This window comes from Gadus macrocephalus, chromosome 18, assembly GCF_031168955.1.
Source record: "Gadus macrocephalus chromosome 18, ASM3116895v1".
Lineage (NCBI taxonomy): Eukaryota > Metazoa > Chordata > Actinopteri > Gadiformes > Gadidae > Gadus > Gadus macrocephalus.
In genome coordinates, this window is record NC_082399.1 from 15,173,553 (window position 1) to 15,186,671 (window position 13,119).

Below are 13,119 nucleotides of genomic sequence, written 5' to 3' on the forward strand. Positions count from 1 at the left end.
TTTTCAAATCAATTGGTCTAGACAAAAAAATATGTTTGGCTTTTTTAAGCCCAAATGCCATCATTATGTGCCATAAAACTAAAAACACAGACTGAAAACAGTCAAGTAAGAGCTTGTGCCTTTTGGAATGCTAACAGTGCTCATTTGCATTCAATTTGTAACAAAATTAAACTGACATAAACAAAATGAGGTAAGATTAGACAGAGATTTATTAGATGGGCCTACCTAATAAACTGTTGGAACACACAAGACTGGAAACCATAGCAACGCCGGTAAACAAACCCCGAGAAGCCCAATCCCTATGAGAGCTCCCTACGCTACGGCTACGGCCATCCGGAGGCGCACAGAGCTGTTGGCCGTGATATTATATATACAATAGAGTTCCGGGTGTTGACGTTGTTGGGGCGAGGAAAACGTGGGCACCACCATTTTGGCAGTATTCGGCAGACTGGTGCTGTTGTGGTGGAGAAGACATAGTCGATAACTGTTGTGCACCAGGTTGCACAAATAAACGAGGCAAAAATAAATGTACGTCGTTCTATCTCATACCTAAAGATGCGGAGAGGCGAGCTAAGTGGATCAGCGCCATTAAAAGAGCCAGGAGCAAGCAAAAAAAGACAGAAAAATGGGACCCCCCGGCTGTTGGATTCCGCTTGTGCAGCGATCACTTCATATCAGGTAAGTTACAGAATACAAAGCTTAGCAGGCTACTAACATAAGTATCTTCATTATTTAATAGGCTATAATTGTGGTTTTGGATCAGTTTAATACTACATAGCTATTTGAATTATAGCAAGCAATTCGTGGTGCTAACAATGTCATGTTTTGTAGCTGCTAAGCTAGCAAGTGCTAACGTAGTAGTAAACAAACCCAAGTTCGACACTGAAATGTTTCTATTTATTTTGTAGGGAGAAAGAATGATAATCCCTTGAGTCCGACTTTGTTCCATCTCTTTTCAACTACGTTCCATCTCCAGAGAAGAGGAAAAGAAAAATGAGACTGGAGGTTTTCAACAGACGACAGAAAGCAAAGCTACAGAAGATAGAGCAGACAAAGCTATCTGCGAAAGCCATCCCTCCCAGGTGAATATTTAAGTTCCTTAACCTGGTCAACCCCACTTCCATGGACTTGGTAAAATTATGAACCAAATTTTTTTTGTACAATTCATTGTAGGTTTAATACAACATGGTCTCACAGGAATCCGTGAAATGACTACGGTCGGACGCTTATCTCGAAATCCGTGGCCACATCACGGAAACACGCCGATATCCGTGTGTGAGCCACGGAATAACAGTGTCATTTACTTGCATTGGAGCAAATTCCGTGGCCACATCACGGACAATTGAAGTGATTCCGTCAGACCGCCACGGATTTTGAGTTAAGCCCCCGCTGTGGTCAAATGTGGCACACACACAGATTGAAACGGGAGCACACACACAGATTGAAACGGGAATCTGTGTGTGTGCCACGGAATATCATTGCCATTTACTTGCATTGGAGCAAGTTCCGTGGACACAACAAGGACAATTTAAGTGTTTCAGTGAGACCACCCCGGGTTTTGAGTTAAGCCCCCGTGGTCGTCTCGCTCGTTGAAACGGGGATCCGTGTGTGAGCCACGGAACATCAGCGTCATTAACTTGCATTGGAGCGAATTCCGTGGCCACATCACGGAAATCGGCGTGTTTCCGTGATGTGTCCACGGATTTCGAGTTATTCGTCCGTAGTCATTTCACGGATTCCTGTGAGACCAGGTTGGTTTAATAACACCCAATGAGCTAAAAACCATAACATCTGTGACTGGTTTGAAATCATCACACACCTCTACCGACTTGCATTTGGCAGCCACTGACTATGCATGTGATTGTCACTGTCATTGTCAATATCCCTGTCATTGTCTTTCTATTCATTTATTTTATTACATTGTTTATTTATCATATACTGACTATAAAGCACTTTTGGATGTAAATGTGCTATACAAATACAATTTACTTACTTTCTTACTAATGAAAGCTAGTATACTGCAGAAAACAGAGAGTGACCGACAAAAGAATGACAAACTGTCATCAGTAGTGTATAGGGCTGGGGGTAAACGATTATTTATTAAACGATTAATCGGGCGATTATTTCATTGATTAGTCGACTAATCTAATGACTAATTGGATGGTTATCTATTTCTGTTGCTCGATTAATTATAACCATAATGTATCTCAAATAAATACCAAAAAATTCTTAATGATATACTTTATTTAACAACAGTTTTGCACAGCAAAAAACCTTCTGCTTTGCACAAAATAAAATAAATAAAATAGTTTCACTGTTATACAAAATGAAAGGCCAGCCGTGCTCAAATATGCCAGTGTGAGTGTGGCCAGTCTGGCCAGGCCAGGCCAATTTGGCCACTTGGGAGAGGTGTGCTGCTACGGTACGGGCCGCTACGGTACAGATGCTAATGAGCCGACACGTGCAGTCGCGCACACGCACGGCTACGCAACCTGAGCTGGATGACGTATAGTCCATGCGACGACCACGGACATAATAAAGGCGACGAGCCTTCTTTCCCATTAAACGGTAAAAATATATCCAAATAAGCAACAGACTCAGCAAAGTGCGAACTGTGTTCTCTGTGTTGTTGTCCATTGTCCTCGAAAATCGTTGACGGAGAAATTTGACGTCGACGAATTTTTGACGTCGACATCATCGAAGCGTAGCTACAGCTCTAGTATACATACTCTTTATACTACTTGATAAATAATAATACATTTAATTTAGAGGCGCCTTTCAAGACACCCAAGGTCACCTTATAGAGCATATAGTCATCATGATGGATGATCCAGCGGATGATCCAGCAACCCCACCATGCAGCACTGAAACCTGTGGTTAACGCGTCCAATCTCTTGAGCAAGAATGCCAAGCTCTGGGGACTGAAAATATGTTGTTGAAGGAAAAAATGAATAGGACAACACTGAATGAGATGAGCTTGCATAACGATGATAAAAGGGTTAATACTCTCACTGGTTTATCAGCATTTTCCATTCTCATGACAATTTTTAATATTGTGGCTCCTATTCTATGTTTTCAGCAGTACATGTTAACTTTAATTAAGCTTAGAATGAACTTGTCCTTTGAATTTTGGGCTTTTTATTTTGACATTGACTCAACCACTGTTTCAAAGCTCTTCAAACACTGCATTAGTGCGATGCATTGTAGACTGGTGCCAAGTCTGGTGTTGTGGCCTGACAGAGAATACTTAAGAAAATCTCTTCCATATGCATTTCGAAACAGTAGCTTTGAAAAGACAGTTTGCATTATAGATTGTTTTGAAATATTTCTAGAGAAACCCAGTAGATTGCTAGCCAGTGCTCAGTGTTACTCATCATACAAATCACACCACACAATGAAATATTTAATTGCAATTTGCCCTCAAGGTTCCATTTGTTTCATTTCCACTGGATGGGGAGGTCGCACAAGTGATAAGTTTATCACAGAACAAAGTAACTTTTTATCTCATTTGCTCCCAGGGGACGTAGTTTTAGCGGACAGAGGTTTCCTGGTTAAAGAGTCCATTGAGAGATGCCAAGCTGAATTAAAAATTCCAGCATTTACTCGTGGAAAGAAGCAGTTAGATCCTGCTGACTTGGAGAACACCAGACGTCTAGCCTCTCTTAGGATACATATTGAAAGAGTGATAGGAGTTCTCCGTCAAAAGTACACAGTCTTGCAAAGCACTGTCCCCATATGTTTCACGGACATAGACAGAGAAAATGATGTGACCTACCTTGACAAGATGGTGAGCGTATGTTGTGCACTTACAAATGTGTCTGAATCTGTGGTGTCCTTCCAGTGATGGGGATGTACAGTAAATTGAACTGATGTGACTGGCTACAGATGTGCTCAACCAGCAAATAAACCTTTGTGACTCACACTTCTTGCTTGCTTGTCGTGACATTATTTTTGATCATTTTAATCACTCGCTATTCTGATGCGATCACATTCTGTTTCTCTTTACAGATCAAGCTGCACATCCACCCATTCTAACCGAGTTCCACCCAACCAGATATTTGTTCTGGTGTGTCTTATATGAATGACCTACCCATGTTTCATATCCCTGATTGCTACAGATATTTAATACAAATTATGGGGAAGAGAACAATATTGGTTTAACAACTGTTTATTCATAAATAACAGTACAGTATCAGCTACTACAAACAACTCATTTCACAGTCTCCTCACTAAAGTTTTCTTTTTTGGGCATTGATCACTTTTCGGCAGATGGGACATACCCACTGTTTTGGGACCCTTTTCATGCGAAGGCAGGTCTGGTGAAACTTTTTAACTGAACAAAAACCTGACGCACAGACCAACATGTTCCCTGCTTCTGGCTCACGGCAGTAGCACCACTGTTGTTGACTATGATCAGCAAATGCTGCTGCTGCTGGTTTGCTAACTCCCAACACGATAGATAGATAGATAGATAGATACATACGTAGATAGATAGATAGCCACTTTTGTAACGCGTTACTCCCAACACGATAGATAGGTAGATAGCCACTTTTGTAACGCGTTACTCCCAACACGATAGATAGATAGATAGATACGTAGATAGCCACTTTTGTAACGCGTTACTCCCAACACGATAGATACGTAGATAGATAGCCACTTTTGTAACGCGTTACTCCCAACACGGTAGGTAGATAGATAGATAGCCACTTTTGTAATGCGTTACTCCCAACGTCCCAATGTGTCAAAGTAATTTTATAAAATGATAGCCTATATTTTCTATTGTCTAGGTCTATACGTTTTATCACGGTTTTCAAAAACAGACTAATGTAGAACATTAGTCCTTTATAAATATATAGTGACGATAATAAACAATAAAAACATCCTACTCGTCGTGCTCAAGTTCAACACTCCATCTTTGGAATTTAAGGGTCGACTATTAAAGCGTCTTAGAGTACCATATTAAGTGCTATATAAATTTCATTTCTATCTATGGGTTAGGGTTAGGGTTAACCCCTGGACTATTTGGTCTGGCCCATGGAAGCCCCACTGCATATTTGCGGTGGTGCTTCCAGGGGCACGCAAGCCCTCACGCCACGTCAAGGCATAGTCCGTGTGAAGGTTGAACAAGTGTCATGTGGTGTGTATAAATTCCGTGGGTGCAGTGTATGCAGATGTAAGTGTATAAATATGTTGTGTGCGTGTGTGTCAGTGTCAGTCTGGCTCTCAGCCACCGAACTTGAAGTAAAATGAACCGAACTTGAAGTAAAATGAACCGAACTTCAAGTAAAATGAACCGAACTTCAAGTAAAATGAACCGAACTTCAAGTAAAATGAACCAAACTTCAAGTAAAATGAACCGAACTTCAAGTAAAATTAACCGAACTTCAAGTAAAATTAACCGAACTTCAAGTAAAATTAACTGAACTTCAAGTAAAATTAACCGAACTTCAAGTAAAATTAACCGAACAAGTGTCATGGGGTGTGTGTAAATGACACCCCATGGCAGCACCCAAGGCAGCTCCCTCTCCTCAAGTAACGCTAGGTCAAGCCTCAGCGTCCCCCCCTACTCATTTTCATTTTGAATGCCGAGTACGAACGGTGCAGCGACGGATGTACTCAAGGAAGGCCTTCTTGCAGTCTGGCTCTTTCCAGTCAGCCATTCGGAGCTCCTCTTCGCTCCACGCGCGACGGCTGGTATGGCCCTCGAAAGTGTCCGTGGTTGGACTGGCTGCTCCTCTTCCTGATCCACCTCCTGGACGTCTTCCAGCACCTCTTCTTCCTTCTCCTCCTCATCCTCCTCCTCCCTCTTCCTCTTTGGTGCAATCTGTGGCCAGTGGACCAGGCCCTGGTGCTTCGTGCTGATGTCTGCGTCCAGCCGAAAAATGGTAAAATTCCGGATCTGAGAAACCTGGAACGCAACCTGAATCCTCATCTGCACCATCCTCGACTGGGGGATCGGCAGTTCAGCCAAGAGGGATTTGAGGTGTTCGTAAACGACATACTCCCCCCTCATCAACATCCCCACGCATGACAGGAACGGGAGGACAATGATCCTCTCTTTATCCGCCATACGCGGGGAGAGCTGCTGTAGGAGCTGCCGCATCCATGGGAAGCCATTTTCCCTGAACACCTCGATGTTCTTCGGGAACGAGAGAGACCTGGCCTCGATCTCCCTACAGACCGCCTCCGTCAAGCCTGCTGCCCAGCTCTCGGCACAGGGCTTTTGCCCGGGCCTCAGCACCTCCACAAACCTGCCGTCCTCCCACGAGAGCACTTTCCTCTTTCGGATGTCCCTGAGGTTGTAATGGGGCAGGAACTTCAGGTCCAGCTGGTCCAGGCCTTGGGTCAGCAGGTCCTTAATATCATGTCCTTTGGCCTTAGCAATTTCCCTTGCCCGACCAAATGCACTGGGGTGGCGGAAGGAGTCCCGTGTGGCAAGGTCCTCTGTCACCTTTTCCACCTCCACCGACTTGGCAACCTTGCCCGGTGGCTGCGGTCCCTGCAGCGCCCCCAGCGGGTTCGAGAGCACCTTCAAGTAACAGTCTTCGAGGAAGACCACCCACAGTGCACCCCCCAGCACCGGATCGGTCCCCTCGATGGACTCACAAAATTTGAAGAGTCTCTTTATTCGCTCGGCTTGCTCCCTGTCCCCGGTCCAGTTTCTTTTTTCTGCAAAGGACCTTTCTGTTAATTAGGCAGTAAAGTATTTTTCTGCACCAAAACCAGCGGAGCTTGATTTTACTGCCAAAATGGCGTTCCGAACACCGGTGGACACGTGGGGTCAGGAACTCTATTATATTACATAACATACTATTATATATAGAGCACCGGGAGTCGCAAACGGCAACAATCACTTTCTCCTCCATGCTGCAGTTCACCCCGGACTGCACGGCACTGAGTTTGACGGTTGAACGCTGATTGGCCGTTACGTTACACATGTCACTCAGTTGTCACGCTGTTGAACACTGATTGGCTGTCATCACGACAAAAACTTGTCGCCGGTTTTTTCTTGCGAAAAATTCACCCGATACGCGTCTCTACGTTGACTTTGTATGGGATCTTGTCGCCCTGTCGCGTTTGGTGTGAACGCACGATGCGCTTCTTCCTCGGCGGCGCCATGTTTGCTGCGTTCTGAACCAAATCAAAGCAGCGTGTGTGTGACGTCATGACGCATTTGCCGCGACCGGAACCGATATGCGGAATCGTTAAGCAGGCTTGCTAATGGCCGTTTCTCAATTCGCGTACTTGTGGACTCGTGAAACGTCAGTCGTTGCCCGAGCACTGTTCCAATTCGAAGTACGCATCAAGCGAGTACTGTCGTAAAACCCGGAAGTGTTCTTGATGCGTGCTCGATCTCGCCGTTTCACCGAGCATGCATCGGAGGTGGCTCGTGTGTACTTGCAACCGCTATAAATCCCAGGATGCATTTCGCACTCGCAGCAGTACGATGGCGGATAATATGGAGAAGACGCACAACTGTAAGCTATTATCTATAAGATATTAATTGTAAGCTATTATATTATTATATTGTTTCACGAATATCGGTATTTATTATTTTTAACGTTTTTATGAGGTTATCATTGAATTCTCCAACCTGTCAAATCCTACTGGTTTTTCCCGGACGTTTTCACTTTTTTTTTACATACTATTTGAAAATGAAAGAGGCTGGGATTTTGTTTTATATCATTTGTTTATATTGTTCAGTAGTATATGCCTAAATGAGGCCGTAGCACAGTTAACGGACGAGCAGAGGTGGTGACGTCATCGAGTCCGCTGCTGTTCCAATTGCAGGTACGTACTCGCAAGTCTGTGCTTGAAGTACGGACTTGCCAAGTACGTACTTGCAAGTCATCGAGTCCGTAGTACGCGTGCTAGGAATTGAGAAACGGCCAATGATTCCAAGGAATCGGTTGACTCGGCACCGGTTCTGAACAAGAACCGGTTCTCGATTCCCATCCCTACTCACTGCATTCTCACTCTGTACCTGCAATTAAATCAAATTTGCTATTAAGGGTTACAGTGTGGTGTCAGAAAAACACTGCCAGAAAAACAATCTACACTTTGCCAGTAATAACTGTTGATCCTCTATTCGTTTTGCCAATTCTCCTACAGACCTTGAACAGCCAGGTTCTCTCTAGCCATGTATGTGGACATTTACCTTTGGATGAATTCGATCCGACAACTCCTTTCTTCGCATGAAGTTCTGTGGTCCAGGAAAAAGATCCAAAAAAACACTCCTGAGAGAGGGTTTTTAAAACCCCTTCATCAACATCAGCAGCTTTAAAATTACAGGAAGAGGAAACATAATCAGCTACACTATTGTTACGCCCCCTGGTGGTGACTCATTTGAAGGGCGCAACATAAGGCAACAGACGTAGGGTGAGGGTGCAGTGGCACAAAACCGCGAAACCAGGTATCGCACAATAATATTTATTTACAAAAGAAAACAAGCAACCCGGGGGTCAAGGAGGACTAACAGTGGCACCAAAGTAAACAAAAGGAAATAATAACCCAACCCCCCCCCTTGACAGGTGCTAGGCACCCAAAAATACAGTGGGTGGTGCACACTCTAATCTAGGGTTGTAACAATAGGTAAACCTACGTGATGCAAGATGTAGACCCCAGGGTATCCTCCTGTCCTCACTTGCTCCCCAAAAACAGCCGCCCCCTGAACTGAACACAAAGGGGACTATATATCAGGTGAGGGGAAGCTTGATTGCTGATCAGGAACAGGTGGGGCGATTGATGAACTCAGGGGTAGATCTGCGAAAAGTGACAGGAGGGAGACAAAAACACCACAAAACAGAACCAAACAAGACATGCCTGCAAACATACAGCATACATAACCCCCAGACGTAACACTATCAAACCATGATTTCCTTTTTTTTGTTGGGAAAAATAACCTGATGAGCACATCACATGGCAGGCACATTAATATATAGTCGACTCTTGCTCTAAACCCAACGAACACATAACACAAACATGATAATATAGTCAGGTCAAGGCCAGAGCCGAAGGCCCCATTTCCCAGGCAAATGGTAGACACTCAGACAAGGCACCAGTCATCCTCAAGAACGGGAGAGCCACATTAATTTATCACACAGGAGACATTTTGAGAGCTCTTCCCCGTTAGGAGGAACCAAGAGATACACCTGCCCATACCAGGGCCTGAGAGCCACATTCAATTATCACACACAAGACACTTCGGGGGGCACTCCCCCGTTTTAATTTATCACACCGGAGACACGAGGAGCTCTCCCCCGTTAGGAGGCATAGACCAGGGGCCTGGGAGCCAAGGTCCAGCGAAAACACACAGAACCACACACATCTCAAACGCACACACCTCATCGAGAGGAGGATACAGCTTAAGACTGTATCACACAGGGACTCATCACCTTCTTCTGAAGCAGACCTTCCACGGAGGCGAAGCTCTGGACGAACCATCAGCGCTGATTAGGGACTTAGACATATTCGATTTCTCACGCTTTATGACTCTGTATAACCGTTGCCACTTTACTTAATAAATCCAAGGTCCTCGTGCCGACAGACTTTATTACCTCTCCGTCTCATTTCATCTGGTCCAGTAACTAGACAGACCGTTTTTCCCCTCATTTTCAATGCACCCTCATTTTAACAGCAACTTAACTTAATAATGTCAAAAATGCCTATTACTCATTAAATGCCATAATGATGATCCATTAGGTTGACCTGGCTGATGGTTATTAACAAATTTGACTGTAGACAGGACAGCAAAATGTGACCTTCACCAACAGGGCTATGGATGAATTTACACCAAACTCTCCCTTTGACATTAACATTATTTTGGGATCCACTCCCCATTAGAGCATCATGTCTACTTTCCATGAAAACGATAGTTATGTTATTATAACTCTAGTTCTATGATTGTAGGCGTAGCCGTCTAGGCTTCGCCTTATGGGCTTGTTCCGTGCGCGCGCCTGCGTGCATAGTCTGAAAATTCAAACTATGCACCTATCAGCGTGGGCACCGCCCACATTTCCCACGGTATCGTGTCTATATTTTTATTTATTTCTTTATTTCAAGGATAGCCCCTTGAGATGTATCATCTCATTTTCGAGGGGGTCCTTACAATAATGACAAATAATACAATGAAAGTAAAAATTAAACATAAATTCAAACACATAAGCACAAGGACAAACGCACGCACACTCACACACACTCCAACAATGCTCCCCATAGCTACCCCCCCCTTCCCACCCCCTACCAGCCAGTATTACACAGAGTACAATCAAATATATTAATATACATTACATACAATAAATACATTTTCTTGCATGCACAAGTAGAATATACAGTACATATTTGAACCCAGATACACACATGTAAATAGTATAGTGGACAAAAGGAAAGCAGGTATGAGTAGAATGAGTCCTAGAGAGAAAAGGTAAGATAGATCAGAAACAAGAGCAGGATGTTTTATAATGCAAAACTAAAGATGATTTGAAGATATGGAAAGAAGTAATAGACCTAAGTGAGAAGGGAAGGTTGTTCCAATCTGATGACGATAGTTATGTTATTATAACTCTAGTTCTATGATTGTAGGCGTAGCCGTCTAGGCTTCGCCTTATGGGCTTGTTCTGCGCGCGCTGAAAATTCAAACTATGCACCTATCAGCGTGGGCACCGCCCACATTTCCCACGGTATCGTGTCTATATAACGCGGTGTATACCGTCGCTCATCCTCCACGCTTTTCTTTCAGCATTTGGAGGGTACAGCAGGTAGGAAACTAGACGGCTACGCCTACAATCATAGAACTAGAGTTATAATAACATAACTATCGTTCTATTTCATGTAGGCTACGCCGTCTAGGCTTCGCCTTATGGGCTAAGGTGAAGCTGCGAGCGGAGCCCGATCAATGTACTCCTGCTGGACCCCAGTCAAAACTACCTAAGTCACCAGAGCACATTAAGACTCAAAAAGCCAAGGAAGTGTAAAACACAACAGCTTAAAAAAAACGAATTCCTCCTAGATCAAGCAAGGCAATGATCAAGGGAGAAAAAAGTGAGTCTGTAAAGACTCCGGCTCTAATCCGTGCTTCATGGAACCCATGAAAAGGAAAAGAAAAACCAGAGCTTAGGTCCGCTACCACCGGGGGCGGAGCTACGGAATCCGGCTCTCCAATAATGGGACTCTCTCGGCCGTTTCTTATTTGAAGAAAACGGCGGGAGTGCCACACTGGTGAACAAAACCACCAGACAATTGGCGAGCCAATAGAAAACCCCCTAGCCTGTTTTTCATTTGAAAAAAGGTGGGAGAGTAAGACTGGTAATCAAGTCCAACTTGCCAGCCGGCGAGAGGAAATCCAACCACGCCGCTTAAAAGAACATGTCTATAGTCTTAAGCCGTAAAAGGGGTCCCGGACTCCAGCACAGAGTTGCAGAGTGAGCCCCTGGACATGTCTAACATGTAAAAACGGACAAAGGGGCCGGGGGAAGACCAAGACGCAGCCGCGCTGTCTTCCACCGAAACGCCCTTGAGTAGAGCCGTTGAAGCGGCCACGCTCCGTGTGGAGTGAGCTTTAACGCCCAACGGTGGCGCCAAGCCCTGCCTAGAGTAGGCTAAGCAAACACCCTCACATACCCAGCGAGAAAACCGCTGCTTAGAGATAGCGCGGCCCCTGCTAGCGTCGCTATAACACACAAACAACTGTTGTGTGGAGCGGAACGCGGCCGAGCAATTCACGTACATAGCCAACGCCCGAACCGGAGGACAGGAGATGCAACTCCGCCTCCGCCTCACTAGAATGAGGCGGGGGGTGAAAAGCCTTAAGCACAATATCCCTCGACCGAAAATAACTATTAATGTTCTTCGGGAGGAACGCAGGATTAGGTCTGAGCAACGCGAAGGAGCTGTCCTCGTTTAGCAACAAGCAACTCGGGCTGACAGACAGAGCGGTTAGCTCACCGGCCCGCTTGGCACAAACCAAGGCCAACAAGAGCGCCGTCTTAAATGACAGGGCATCCAAAGGGGCCTGAGAAAGAGGCTCGAAAGGATCCCTGGACAATCCGCGCAACACGGTGGGGAGATCCCAGCGTGGTGTAAGCACGCGTGAAACAGGCCTAACCCGTCTAGCCCCACGCACAAATCTCTTGACCAGTGGATGGCTGAAGATCGGTCCACCATCACAGCCTGCATGGCCAGCCGAAACGGCTGCCGCATAGACCTTGATAGTGGAGAAGGCCAAACCTTTTTCCAATAAGTTTTGCAGAAACGAAAGCACGCTTCCCACCTCGCATTGAGATGGGACAGCGTGGTTCGTCTCACACCAATTAGAGAAGGCACACCACTTCGCCGCATAGAGGGAAGAAGTAGAAGGCGCACGAGCACTCTTAATAGTGTTGATAACCGTCTCAGGCAAACCTTTGCCCTGCAGGATCAACCTCTCAGGAGCCAAACCAACAGCCGTCCCGAGACATCGGGCGGGTGGTGCACCGTCCCGTGGGCCTGTGAAAGCGCATCCGGCCTGAACGGCACTGGCCAAGGCGCCGACCGTGAGAGCGCGGCCAGCTCTGGAAACCACAGAGCTGAACGGTTCTCCGGGGCCACTAATATCAGGGACAGTCTCTCCTGTCTGACCCGTTCCAGAAGAGGAAGGATCAGCTGGAGCGGGGGAAACGCATACAAGAGAGCCCGCGGCCAAGGTGTGTGTGCCAACGCATCTACCCCCAACGGGGAAAGATCCCGAGGGCTGAGGGAGAACCACCACCTGCAGTGCGTGTTCTCCCTGGACGCGAAGAGGTCCACCTGCGCTGTCCCGAACCTCTGCCAGATCAGTCTGACAATGTCGGGATGTAACCGCCAATCGTCTCGGCGGGGACCGCCTCGAGACATGAGGTCCGCCCCAAAGTTCTGGGCGCCCGCGATATGCAGGGCTCTCAGACTGTGGAGATACTGATGAGCCCAAAGCCAGAGCTCGACCGCCTTTCGGTGGAGAGCAGGGGAGCGGACTCCCCCCTGTCTGTTGATGTACGCCGCCGCCGACACGCTGTCTGTCCTGATCAGAACGTGGCGGCCGCGCACCAGGTGAAAGAAATGCAACAGCACTTTCCTCACAGCGTCGAGCTCCAACACATTTATGTG

At 46.0% G+C, this 13,119-nt stretch overlaps 2 long non-coding RNA genes across 2 annotated transcripts in view; both read left to right on the forward strand.

Annotated features, from left to right (window-relative positions):
• Window positions 1-13,119, forward strand: part of LOC132446204 (uncharacterized) — a 139,107-nt gene that overhangs the window by 52,110 nt on the left and 73,878 nt on the right. The window lies entirely within an intron of this gene.
• Window positions 380-2,066, forward strand: LOC132446203 (uncharacterized). The gene is made up of 3 exons (XR_009522791.1): window positions 380-678; window positions 909-1,169; window positions 1,752-2,066. It is a non-coding gene; the product is annotated as an uncharacterized LOC132446203 (long non-coding RNA).